At 52.0% G+C, this 11381-nt stretch overlaps 2 non-coding genes across 2 annotated transcripts; both read right to left on the reverse strand.

Annotated features, from left to right (window-relative positions):
• Positions 1-1341: 1341 nt before the first annotated feature.
• Positions 1342-1414, reverse strand: TRNAT-UGU (transfer RNA threonine (anticodon UGU)). The gene has a single exon. It is a non-coding gene; the product is annotated as a tRNA-Thr (tRNA).
• Positions 1415-3015: 1601 nt separating this feature from the next.
• Positions 3016-3088, reverse strand: TRNAT-UGU (transfer RNA threonine (anticodon UGU)). The gene has a single exon. It is a non-coding gene; the product is annotated as a tRNA-Thr (tRNA).
• Between the last annotated feature and the right edge of the window lie 8293 nt (positions 3089-11381).

Consider the following 11381-nt stretch of genomic DNA (forward strand, 5'->3'; position numbering starts at 1 on the left):
CCCTCAGGTCAGGGAAAGTTACTCTTCCTTCAGCTTCTTCCAGGTCCTTCTAGTCGGGCAGAGTTCCTTCGTGGTTCAATCTGGATCTGATTTCTTAGGAGCCAGGCTCCTACTTTTATACAGGGATTCTTTTGTTCTTTAGCGCCAGGGGGCCTGGGCCTGGCTCCGTCCAGTTTTGGAGCACTCTGTTGTGGTGACTCGGCTTGTTCCTTTCAGCAGCAGGGCAGAGACATCAGCCGCTCCACAGGGGGCGGCGCCGGCTTTGTGGTGGCAGAGCACAGGTCTATTCAAGAGCCAGGGTGCACTCCTCCCACCCATCCTGGTGTAATCTCTCTACCCACCACCTGGCAGCCAACCTGTCTCCTGGAATCCCCCAGCCCTGCTCCTGTACTGTTGCTAGGCAGAACACACACACACACAGCAGAGGCGGACTGAGATGGTTAGGCACGCAAAGGTTAACTTTCTAAAAGTAGCATTTGCAAACCCAGGATATTAAAATAACCTTTACTAAAAGATGTACTTTATTACCCCGAGTTCAGGCATACTAAACACGACTTTCTACCATGCTCTCTGAGTCCACTGGGGTCACAGCGTGTAGCGATCCCAGCAGCCCATTCTGGCCTATGGAGAGCAGGTAGCCTTCAATAGTGAAAAACGAAAAGGGCTGTAATTCACTATTAAGACATGCCACACACATCAGGGCATGTCCTACCTTAGACCTACAATGCACCCTGCACTTGGGCCTGCCAGAGGGGTGACTAACATGTAGTTAAGGGAAGGTTTAGGGACTGGCAAGTGGGGACACTTGCTCAGTCAGCGCGACGGTACCAGACCGCGCGCAGGTGCTGCAGTGGCAGACCCTAGACACATTTTACCCCGCTGCTTCGGTGGGTGGCACAACCAGTGCTGCAAGCCCACTAGCAGCATTTGGATATACAAGCCCTTGGCACCCCTGGTGCACTCTACTAGGGACTGATAGTAAACCAAATAAACCAAACGTGGGAGTCAATTCACATAATACATTTTACCATAGGGAGCACTTGCACTGTGGCACTGGATGGCAGTGGCACAGCGCCCTGAGCAGCTAACACCAACACAAAAACACATTGAGGCACAGACAAAAATGGAAGGGTGACCCACGCCAATGGTGCCAGGTCTAACAGCCATGGACATAAAAAAATGTACCTTTTCATTTCATTTGAGGAACTTCAGTCCTGGTCCGACTTGAACAATTGCAGCAGCACTGCTGAGCTTGAGTGGCAAACTCTGAACGGAATATTTCTATTGCCATCCCCTATTAATCAAGAAATTGGTATTTTTTGTAAATAAAAAAGGTGGTTGAGGCCCCAGTGAGATTTGAACTCACGACCCCTGGTTTACAAGACCAGTGCTCTAACCCCTGAGCTATGGAGCCTCTTGCTGTTTACACTTCTGCAGTAGCTCATACAATGGATGAAGCTCACACACCTTTGGCAAGAATACTACTATTGTTCATTGGGGGGAGAGTCAATAGGAGAGAGGATTGTGCGAGTCCGGGTGAGTCAGAGAAAGAAAACAGGATCTACAGGATGTTGAACTGCTGTGTCTAGAGACTGCCCCATCTCACTGCACAGTGTGAGCCACTCACAAGAACCACCCTGATCTGTGCTGTGCACACTGGCAGCCTCCCCCCCCCACCCCCCAGCTGCTGTTCTTTAATATGCACATTTAGGAGCATTAAAGGTGCATGCAGAAGAAAGTGCAAGGCACAGCTGGGTATAAAACAGAGTTTTTTAAATTATTCTTTTTATTAAACAACATGAATCGGCGTGGCAATTTACAGGCAAGAGGAATTCATTCAATAATACAGTGGTAATCACATTAGCAAGAGGAACAGAGCAATGGGGTAGTTTGGGTTACAGCATTTACGGTGAGGGCAAGTCATCAGCAAGGGAATCACGTGGAGGGCTACAGATATCTCCCCGGTAGGCGTTCCATGCACCCCAGAATAGAGACCACTTTTTGGGGCAGCCCCTCACCAAATATACTGTATTTTCTTGGAACATACACCAGTCCATGTTTTTCATCCAGTCTGCTATGGTGGGTGGGCTTGCGGCTTCCCACAGCTGAGCGATGTTTCTTTTTGCTACCACAAGGCCTAGTGTGACCCAGATCTTACCCTTACTGCTCAAGTCTGTGGGTTCCCCATACATTCAAAAGACATCTCTTCGCTTCAGGGCGGATGACAAGTTCCAACACTTCACTAAGAACATCATGTATTTGGCGCCAGTACACCTGAATGCGATCACATTCCCACAATATATGGATAAATGTGCCCTCATGGCCACACTGTCATCTGCAATCCCCCCCCTGCGGCCCTCCCCATGCGGACCAGGCAAGGTCCAGTGATGTACACCCTGTGCAGTATTTTGAGCTGGACGAGCCTCAGTCTGGCCGAGATAGCAACTTCCCTTTGGGAGGCAAGTGTCTCCTGCCACTCCTCGTCGTCCAATTTGAGACCATCCGCTTCCCACTTTGCCCAGGTGCTCTGGAGGGGTCTGCAGTGTTATTTATCAGTTACGTATAGGTCAGGGAGATTGCTTTCTCTGGTAGGTATCCATCAAGCAGTCTGTCCTGAAGGGGTGAGGATTCCGGGGGAGGTAGGAACCTTTAGTTAGGTGAGTAGTGCTTGGCGGACTTGGAGGTAACAAAAGAAAGAGGCCCAAAATGACCTTGTGAGCTGAAGGTGCCCTACAGGTGACGGCTGTTCCTCATGGATGTAGCGATGGGGAGGTCAGCCGGCCCTTCCTGGAAAACTAGCCATTCATTTTTTATTAAAATACCATATCATAAGGTTGGCCATGGACATAATAAATTTACCTTTTCATTATATTTGAGGAACTTCAGTCCTGGTCCAACATGAACAATTGCAGCAGCACAGCTGAGCTTAAGTGGCAAACTCTGAACGGAATATTTCTATCGCCATCCCCTATTAAACAAGAAATTGGTATTTTTTGTAATTAAAAAATGTGGGAGAGGCCCCAGTGAGATTTGAACTCACGACCCCTGGTTTACAAGACCAGTGCTCTAACCCCTGAGCTATGGAGCCACACCTGCACATGCTGCTGCAGTAGCTCATACACAATGGACAAAGATCACACAGCTCTGGCACAAATACTATTATTGTTGTTCATTGAGCGGAGAGTCAATAGGAGAGAGGATTGTGTGAGTCCGGGAGAGTCAGAGAAAGAAAACAGGATGTACAGGATGTTGAACTGCAGTGTCTAGAGACTGCACAGTGTGAGTCACTCACAAGAAACACACTGCTCGGTGCTGTGCACACTGGGAGCCGTGCCCCAGCTGCGGCTCTTTAATATGCACATTTTGGAGCATGACTGGTGCAGGCAGAAGAAAGTGCAAGGCACAGCTGGGTATAAAACAGAGTTATACAGCAATCAATAATGAAACGACACAGCGTTAATAATGATGGTGCAAAATTGCTATTTATACATCTTTAGCTATAGGGAACCACACCCACTGTGGCTTTCACGAGGCACCCCGGGACTTGACGGTAGGTTCTTAACGTCCACTGCTGGGAAGAGAATCGCTCGATGGGAAAATCAGGTACCGCAAGGCAGTGCTTTAAATGGGCCAGCATTTTTTTATTTTGAGAGGGAGAGTACCTGCACTTCTCAAGAAAAATATAATACTTTTAATTGGAGAGTACCGGCACTTCTCAGAAACTAGCTGGTACTCTGGGGCGGAGTACCTGCACTTCTATTTTTCCATTTCAAGTACTGCCGCAAGGTGATGAAAGACAACGTTTACAAGAACGTGATGCAGCCTGTGTGTACATGTGGGACTAGAGACTGCATTTGCTAAGAATGCGCACTGGGCGAAATCAAGGGGGAGATTTACAAACGCAAGACGTAGTGCGGCCCCCCCGCCAGGCTGCGCCGCTGCGTTGCGCGACAAGGAGGGAGCAGGAGTGCTGCAGATCTTCAAAGATATGGCTCTCTCCTCCCCTTTCCCTTGCGCCAAAGCTGATTACAGCTGCCGTGCGCCACACACACACCTTAGCGCCACAGCGCGTAACCTTCCTGTACAAAATACGATGCCCAGACACATACAAAGTTTTTCCCACTTTGAATGCGTGCTGTACAGTGCAGCGCGCATGCAAAGTCAGAAAAGGAATAAGAAAGGCAAGCGTTTCTCCTTCCGTGTGCCTGCTTCAAAGGGCGCAGTTTCCTCGCGCGGAACCCAATCTACTTTATTTAGTAAATTGGGTTTAGCGTGAGAAACCTTGGGTGGTTGCATGGGAACGCCCATGCTCCACCCTTGCTCCGCCCCCATGGCGCAAAGTAACGCGAAGCTGTGCTGTGCGCTGCTTCTCGTTACTTTTCCGTTATTTCCAGCGCTAAACAAGTTCAGCTCTGGAAAGTAAAGGGGAAAAAAGATTTTGCTGTGATTTGCGTCAACACGGCGCACAATCCTAGTAAATCTCCCCCCAAGTGTGCGCCCTCTCTCTCCCCCCACCCACCCTCTCTCCTCTCGCCAAGGGTTTGCCCTTCTATCTTTTCTAAGCGCTATATATAACAGGAGCTGCTATTAGGCAGTGCTTCATTTGTAAAACGACGTTCATTAATTAATCACATATGAACAAATGTGTGCAATTGCCCACAATGTTTCTAAAGAGGCTGTGCACCACCGGGCCGCCATGGCACTGCCCGCTGTTTCCAGGGCTACTACCGGGCCAGCTTGGAAGCAATGTTAGCTGGGGAGCCTACCTAAGAGGCTCGTTGGTGGGGGGAAGGAGGTTCACACTGATTAAAAAAGGTGACTTTTACAGCACAAGTGTCACATACATGTTCAACAAAAACCCAAAGGTTCTGAAGGGGCGGGTAGGGAATATTCCAGAACCTTAGTGCTGCTCTACGGAAGGCCTTACACTCCCCATGGATATTGGTACCCCCCCTCCCACTGCCACGAGGCTGTCACTAACCCGAATACACAGAGCATCCTTCACTGAGTTTCAACCTGTCCTTTCAAGTGGATCCAGAGAATGTAATTTAAAGGGGAAAGGTGGGCATTTCACAATCTCTAGCTGTCGACAGGGACCCACACCACTTACTTTCAGAACCAGTGCGTGCCTCTTTCTACATTTCTGTTTATTAAATTAGATTTCTGGTAGTCTAATAATCAGCAAACCCTACAGGTTTCACAAAACTTCCACACGTTGGAATTGAGATGTCTTGCATTAAACAGAAACTTCTGTCTTTGGTGATGTAAAAGGGTGCGTCCACTTCTAAAAGCTTTGGTTAGGACTTAAGAATAGTATGAGATAGCTCACTGCACTGAGCATCACAGCTTCAACCCACAGAAAGCCAACTCATCTCTTCATCCTTCTGGAGGCGATAACATGCTTCCAAACACTTGGGGAGCTCTCTTTCGCCCTGTGCTTGTCTCGCTCTCTTTCGCCTTCTGTGTTTCTCTCTCTTTCATCTTCTGCGTCTCTCTATCGGACAAAGTGAACATTATTTTAGTCAACTTGTCACTAAAAAGTTACATGTTTGAATCTGTTGGTCGTTTCTAGGAAACATGACCCAACAAGCATGTGTTCTTTTAATTTGGTCTTTTTGCAAAAGAAAATATTGTAAAAAGGATACAATAGAAATATCTGTAGGGGACACCCGGATTTGAACAAGGGACTTCTTGATCTGCAGTCAAATGCTCTACCACTGAGCTATATCCCCAACTACTTTCATTGCTCCAAAATAAGCAATACATGTGAACTCAGTGGCCCTGCCTGTGCAGTATCTTTTAGTTCTACATATATATATTTCCGTCTTGTCCGGTTTTTCCTCTCAGCTCTATCCCCAAGCCATTGGAGGTTGCTAGCACTGAGCTACAAACATGTCCTCCAGTTTTGTTCCTGTCATTCACCTCTTTGGCGTGCCTGACCATTATTCACCCGTCTTGTTCACTATTTCATCACTGAGCTTAGTGCCAATATCGGCAACAGTTATCACAAAACACATAAGTACATAAATAAAACACACGACACTGTAATGTAAGTGGAGAAATATTGCTGCAGGTTTATTAGCATAACCAATATGCAAACATGGTGGGTTATCTTACGGGCGATCCCAGGGCAGGCCAGCCCCTATGCCGCCTGCCCGTCTGATAAGCCTAGAGTCACCATGGCAACGCCAAATGGTGTATACCAAATATTGGGAGGGGCCACCCCTCCCATCCGTGGACCCCCAGTCCACTTGCTTGACACGCCCCCCGTGATGGGTGGACGGAGCATACATGGCAGCCCCCGGTTGCTCAGACCCACAACCGCCTGTCGGCTAACGGGGCGCCGTCGTTCTTCCAGGGGACACGCTAAAACATCCCTGGGTATCCTGGCTTAGCACCCCGCGGTGCTGCTGCATGATGTACCCCTTGGTATGTGCAGACCCTGGATCGCCCTGTAACTCCTCCTGCAACACAAAGTAAAATTGTTAGAAGATCTGGCCCCCCCCTTTGTCCCTCCAGACGCCGGGTAAGCGGAGGGGCGGGCAAGGCGAACGAGCGGACAAGAGGACGAGGAGGGGGCGGAGACAGTATATGTACCCCTGTCTCCTCCCCGCCCTCGCCGGAAGCAGCTATTTGCTGGGGTCTCCCCTGGACTAGCCCAGGGACTCAACCTCCCACCCCTGTGCCTTCCTGTGGCACGAAGGCGGCCGCCCTCTAAGGGTGGGCCGCTACGCAACCCCCCCCCCCCGGGCAGCCTTACATAGTGCCAATGTCGGCAACAGTTATCACAAAACACATAAGTACATAAATAAAACACACGACACTGTAATGTAAGTGGAGAAATATTGCTGCAGGTTTATTAGCATAACCAATATGCAAACATGGTGGGTTATCTTACGGGCGATCCCAGGGCAGGCCAGCCCCTATGCCGCCTGCCCATCTGATAAGCCTAGAGTCACCATGGCAACGCCAAATGGTGTATACCAAATATTGGGAGGGGCCACCCCTCCCATCCGTGGACCCCCAGTCCACTTGCTTCACACGCCCCCCCGTTATACATGGCAGCCCCCGGTTGCTCAGACCCACAACCGCCTGTCGGCTAACGGGGCGCCGTCGTTCTTCCAGGGGACACGCTAAAACATCCCTGGGTATCCTGGCTTAGCACCCCGCGGTGCTGCTGCATGATGTACCCCTTGGTATGTGCAGACCCTGGATCGCCCTGTAACTCCTCCTGCAACACAAAGTAAAATTGTTAGAAGACCTGGCCCCCCCCTTTGTCCCTTCGGACGCCGGGTAAGCGGAGGGGCGGGCAAGGCGAACGAGTGGACAAGAGGCCGAGGAGGGGGCGGAGACAGTATATGTACCCCTGTCTCCTCCCCGCCCTCGCCGGAAGCAGCTATTTGCTGGGGTCTCCCCTGGACTAGCCCAGGGACTCGACCTCCCACCCCTGTGCCTTCCTGTGGCACTAAGGCGGCCGCCCTCTAAGGGTGGGCCGCTACGCAACCCCCCCCCCCGGGCAGCCTTACATTATCGCCGTTCTTCAAGGCGCCCCCGAATATGATCACATTTCACCTTCTGCATGGGGACAGAAAGCCATGGGAAATAGGATGTTTTTGTTTTTACCGCCGCGAGAAGCCTACTACACGAATGAAATGGCAAAAGAGGGGCCGGGGGAGGGGGTAAGGCGACACTATCATATATCCTTCAGGAGGGGCAATGAGTGAAGTGTGTGGGGTTTGATGGGGGTGACTACAGCGCCCCATCCCCAAACGCTGCCAGTGAAACCAGGAGGGGCACACGATACCGCTACCAGGCACACGTCACCGCCACCAGGCACACGTCACCGCCACCAGGCCCACGTCAACGCCACCAGGTACACGTCACCGCCTGCAGGTACAAGTCACGGCTGAGAGGTACACGCCACCGCCTCCAGGTGCACGTCGCCAGGTACACGTCACCGCCGCCAGGTCCACGGACCCGGAGAACTCGGCTGAGCACATAATGTGGAGTCATCAGAGTCCTACAGGGGGAGCGAGGTCTGGGAGGAATGGAAGAGAGTCGTGAGGGCTGGGGGGAGGGCGCAGAGGAAGGGGCCTCGTGGCAGGAAGTACTGACTCTCTCCCATTTGTAAATGCTGCAGTGTATACATAGTGCCTATATAAGCAACCCTCCCCACCTTTGCAAAACATAACCTGCACTTGGAATAAATAATCACGCAACACAATTTTGTTGGGAAAAGTTTGCTGCAGGTTTATTCCATACAAAAGTATGCCAACGTGGTGGGTTAACTTACGGTCGATCCAAGGGCAGGCAGAGGTGCCCTGCCCGCCTTGAGGGCCAAATTGCATTGCAGCCAATCCAATCGGTGGTACCAGTTATGAGGGGATCCCCCTTTGTATACAGTGAACCACTGGTCCACCACTTTACTCACTCCCATTTAAGGGAGGAGCATTGCAAGGCGAGCCCCCGTTGCGCAGGCTTACAACCGCCCGAAGGACTAGCGGGGCGCCAAAGATTTTTCGCCAGGGTCCTGCCATAAAGACTCGTGGGGTTTGGCACAGCACCCCTCTTGTGCTCCTGAAGAGGTATCCTTCACTTCCTCCCACCTACGGATCGCCCTGTAACTCCGCCGATGCCCAGGATGTGACCACAGTGGTTCTTGCCATGATTTCATCACGGATTGAGTACTGCATGCCCTCTATTTTGACATTAACACATTTTCCTTTAAAAAATTGCACACTGTCCAAAATTCAGTAGCTTGACTTGTTTTGGAAATTCCCAAATACAAATCTGCCTCTGGTGAACTTCTTAAGCTGCACTGGCTTCCAGTGAGGAAAATAATCATGTGTGAGTCCCTTTGCATTGCCCTTAGAGCTCTATACAATCTGGACCTAGTTTTATCAGGTCTAAGTTTCAATAGTATTTTCTGACCAGGCTGCTTTGTTCAGCCAAACGTCACCAGGCCAGAGGGGCTGGTGGATCTTTGTCAGTGGCCACAGCTAAATTGTGGAACTCGCTGCCCCGCCACCTATCTGGAATGGAGAACCACCTGTCCTTTAGGAAAGGTCTCAAAGCGTAGATTGTTGCCTCATAAGGGCGCAAGGTTTCTGGGTTTGGCTGTTCCTTATTTGCCAAGGTTTTGTGGTCCCAGTGGGTTTGGCGCCTTGACGCCTTTCTGTATATGAGCGCTCTATAAAGGTACTTTTGTTTCTATTCATTTCAAACACATTTAATTTGGAATACCCAGGGACTCATCCTGCTGTGATTCAACATTGGTCAAAGGCCTCTGGTTCAGGTTACCTGCTAGTGCAGTCTGCTGTTCTAAATGATGCTGATGATGCCGAAGGCATTGGACTCCATGTCCAAGGGAGAATCAAAATAAACCCTGAGTAACATCAGGCCATCTGGATCAAAGATTCCTCCCTCTGCCTGAGGATCAAAGGCTGAAATATTCTGAGTTGTAGGCACAGTATGCAGCAGTCTTCCTGTGTGTGGCGGGTGGAGTTGGTAACTTCTCAGACTCCTTCCAGAGCTGTGACAAATCTCAGATGGCAAAGTGCTGTCATTGGCCAGCCAATCACAGTCTATGTTAGATATGTAACTAAACTACCTCTCTCATGTTCTAAGACAGGTCCTGCCTCTGCTCCTTGAAAGATGCTGCAAGGAGTTGATCGGGGCGTTGGTGTGGTCCAGGCTGGGTCACTGCAGCATTGTCTCTGCCGGAGCCTCAAAGAAAGAGAGCTTGAAACCCAGGAAATGCCGCTGCCCGCGTCCCAAGCAGTGGGACATCAGCAGGGCAGCCCTCTAGTGGCCGCCCGGCGGAGCCTTCCCCCCTGCTGCCTCGCGCGCGAGGCTACGCACACGAAGGTGATGACCTCCCAATAGTGTGTAGCTGGAGGCGGGCCGTTGGGGGCGAGGCTTGCCCCCCCTACTTAGGAGGCCCTCTCGCCCAGTTCCTCCTCTGTTCCCTGCGCGCCGCTCCAGCCTGGACACGCGTAATTCCGACCGTCCCACACCACGGTACCTGATTGAGGCCCCCCTCCAGCGACGTCGTGCTTCCGCGAATTCTTCTACGTCCGGTGAGTCTTGCTGTCCTCTCCCACCCCGGCCCTGTCCCTGGGCATGACCAGGTGTACAGGGCCCTGTGGCCCGGGAGGCCATGGGTGTGGGGGGGCGCAAGCCGTGGCCCGCGCCCCTGCGGGGCAAGGCGGGTGTTGTGTGGGACGAGGGGGTCACGGGTCGTGGGGCTATTGTGGGGTAAGGCACGGAAGGTACATACTCGAGTGCCGGCCCGGCGCACTCCCGTCCCGCGTGCAAGCGTGCATCCACGCCCGGCCTTTGTCCTGAGTAGAGGGTAGGGGCTGGGGGCCATGATTATCTCTTAAGTGCAACGCGTGTTGCGGCGCGTGCCTGGTCGAGCGCTTGAGTTTTGGCCCCATCGGATCACGCGACCATTTGGGGTGTTTGGGATCGGCGTGGCCGTCGCACATTGGGAGATATTTGGCGCGCAGGGAGCTGAGGCCTGCAGGCAAGAGCACGTTGGAGCCCGGTTCGACGGTATCGTCCCCCCCTTTCTGCCTAATGTTGTTTTCGGCGATACGTAGCGGAAACGGGGCCTTCCCCCCCCCCCCTCCTTTTTCTTTGGGGGCCCGCGGCAGGGGAGGCGACGCAGGTATGGCGGCTTTGTAGGTATGTGCTCGGGGGGGGGGTAGACACACGCATGCTCACAGTGTGCACACCCTCATCCACAGTTAGATCGCATATAAGTCATTGGGGGGGTCTTGCGGGGCCGTCCTTTTTACCTCACGCTGTCAGACGGCGGTACCCGGCTGTATACCGGCCTGTTGGCGCACAACCAGGAGCCGCCTCGACAACCGGACTCATACCTCATAAGATAGTCCCTGAGTCCGTGCTCTTTATGTAGTAAATGCCCGTGTGGGCCAGCCCCCCGGCCATTGTGGCGACGGCAGTTAGGTGCTCACAGCGGCAATAACCAAAGCAAGCGCGATCAGCCGGTGTAGGCAGAGGGTCTAGCTGAGACTCTGCGCCCGGCCCACCAGCGCACTAAGTCACGCCCACCCCACGCGTCATCGCTTTATGGCAATGAATAATCCGTAATTCCTGGTGGGCAGCGGTTTGGCAACGCACCTGCGCTGCGAGTTCTGCATGGGACGGGCACTTCCGCTGGGACACACTGAGACGCAGGATGTTGATCCAACGGTGAGACTCAAACTTGCGTGCAGTAAGACACACAAAAAACAAAACGAGGACGCAGCAAAGAGGGGAACGCGCCCTTTTCAGTATATACGGCACGCCTTCAGTACCGAGCTTTCTTTCGGAATAGCACCTGAGCTGTATACAGGGAATCAATCGAGCGGTAT

Source organism: Triturus cristatus, chromosome 4_1 (assembly GCF_964204655.1).
Source record: "Triturus cristatus chromosome 4_1, aTriCri1.1, whole genome shotgun sequence".
NCBI lineage: Eukaryota > Metazoa > Chordata > Amphibia > Caudata > Salamandridae > Triturus > Triturus cristatus.